A 2,500-nucleotide genomic window follows, 5' to 3' on the forward strand; every position below is an offset into this window, starting at 1 on the left:
CCTCTCCTTCCCTTCCTCCACTCTCCCCAACAGCCCCCCCTCCCTCCCTCCCTCCCTCCTCCTCCCTCACCCTCTCTGCCCTCCTCACCCCCGACTCCACCCTCCCACCACCACCACCACCACCACCACCCTGCTGGATATCTCAATCAATAATGTCTCGTATCTCTTACACGACCACCCACCATCACACCCATCCTCACCCCCCATCCCCCACCCTTAACACCCCCCACACCCACCCAACCTCCCCAAACCACCTCCCCCTTCCCCATTCCGGAGCTCCATCGTCACCCAACGTGACGCTGTGTGTCTCCCTGCCTCTGTTTCACTCTTGCTGTATGTTGTTTTTCTCGGTGGAGCAGGGCCACACGCACGTAAAGAGGCAGCGATGATGGCATTGTCCGAAATGGTCACAGAACTCTGAAATGACAACAACAGAAAAGAACATGACAATCTTCTTTGAACAGCACATGGTAGTGCTTCAAGCGTTTAGTCTTTCTTTTTTTAATATTTTTAAATACTGTGAATTTGATACTGATTTAAGTGAATTCATTAGGAGTGAAATTAAAGGGGTAAAAAAAAAAAATGCGGACACGTGGACGCATAGGACAGACAGACAAACGCATAGATACATGCACGCACGCAGGCACGCATTCACACACACACACACACACACACACACACACACACACACACACACACACGCACACACACACACACACACACACACACACACACACACACACACACACTCATATATGCAGACGCATCATATTTGTGTGTAGGCAAGCACTCCGTGAAAGTTGTGAACTGAAGAGAAATCAAATAAAATGATAAAGTGGGTACACCTTGACGTTATGATGCATACAGTTGGTTTGTGTTCTGTAAACAGCACGTAGCAGATCGGTTGCATGGGTAGTACAGTACATGTACAAGTCTCTTCACTTCTAAGACGTTTGTCTGAAACCGCCCCCACCCCCCCTTCCCCAAGCAAACTGACCGTCTACTCAGTGAATGAGACGACAAACGGGTCTCATATGAAGCACACACACACACACACACACACACACACACACACACACACACACACACACACACACACACACACACACACACACACACATGTATCTGTATATGTATATATGACTGTACGTGTGTGTATTTATGTACATGCAAGCGCTGTATGCCTGTCTGTGTGCCGGGCAATGCTGCTGGTCGGCTATCATTAGCACGTGGGGCGTAGTGTAGCGTGTATGGTTTTGATTGAACGCAGTGTTCCCATGGACAGCTTGTGGTCAGTAACAGTCAGGTCTGCTGAGGTAAGGGCAACCTGTCAGAAAGTCCCAGTACTTCAGGACCAGGAAACACGACGGTGCTGGGGATCAACAGTGTTTGTAGTTCTTTTTATCACAGCAGATTTCTCTGTGTCAAAGTCGGGCTGCTTTCCCCAGGGACAGCGCGTCGCTACACTACAGCGCCACCCTTTTTTTGTATTTTTTCCTGCGCGCAGTTTTATTTGTTTTTCCTATCGAAGTGGATTTTTTCTACATAATTTTGCCAGGAACAACCCTTTTGTTGCCGTGGGTTCAATTACGTGCGCTAAGTGCATGCTGCACACGGGACCTCGGTTTATCGTCTCATCCGAATGACTAGCGTCCAGACCACCACTCAAGTTCTAGTGGAGGGGGAGAAAATATCGGCGGCTGAGCCGTGATTCGAACCAGCGCGCTCAGATTCTCTCGCGTCCTAGGCGGACGCGTTACCTCTAGGCCATCTCTCCACAGTAGTCAGGTATTGAACAATCTGTTTAGACGTCTTACATCTTAGATGAACCGACTATAAATGAATAAACGACATAAACGACGACGTCTTACTGGTGCACATATGCTGTCTTTCTACTTTGTGTGTTGGTAAGCAATAGCCACACAGTTGCGGGGAGTGGAATGCTTAGGGACAGGATAATGTCACGAGGGATGGAAACAACATGGCAGGGGGTACACCCCAGAACGTCCTCAACAGCAGGATGGGGGACGATACTCTGGAACAATGTTACACTGCAACACTGCTTGCCTTTTAGGGACGCTGACTTCCAAGTTGCTTTTCTCCACTACTGTAGCCTTTCCTAGGAATGAATACACCACAAAGGCAGCGGTGATTCGGCTTCAGAGCTGTTCACCTAGACAGGCCACCATCCCTGGTTGTTGACCGGCTGTCTAACTCGTCACTGGCAGGTTGGGGTTTGTGGGGTACCACAGCGTGTCCTCAAGCTCGTGGGCTTGCATACCACACATCTAGGGACCAGATTTCCTTCCGGTCCCCTGCATGTCTAGCATGAGAGGAGAGCCTCGCGGTAACCATGTCTCCATGTGTCGCCATGGGGAGGCAATGCATGGGGCTTGTTGCGGAGAGGGTATGTACTGGCGGAGAGACTTATGTCACTCGGCAACCTCATTCGCAGTGCTGTTTAAAAAAAAAGAAAAAAAAAAGAAAGTGGCACACACAC

At 49.5% G+C, this 2,500-nt stretch overlaps 1 long non-coding RNA gene across 1 annotated transcript in view; it reads right to left on the minus strand.

Annotated features, from left to right (window-relative positions):
- Positions 1-327: 327 nt before the first annotated feature.
- The window catches only part of LOC143295169 (uncharacterized), a 66,438-nt gene continuing 64,265 nt past the window's right edge, over positions 328-2,500 (minus strand). The window contains exon 3 of the long non-coding RNA XR_013056993.1: positions 328-417. This is a non-coding gene — a long non-coding RNA (uncharacterized LOC143295169). The remainder of the gene's footprint in view (positions 418-2,500) is intronic.

This window comes from Babylonia areolata, chromosome 20, assembly GCF_041734735.1.
Source record: "Babylonia areolata isolate BAREFJ2019XMU chromosome 20, ASM4173473v1, whole genome shotgun sequence".
Lineage (NCBI taxonomy): Eukaryota > Metazoa > Mollusca > Gastropoda > Neogastropoda > Buccinidae > Babylonia > Babylonia areolata.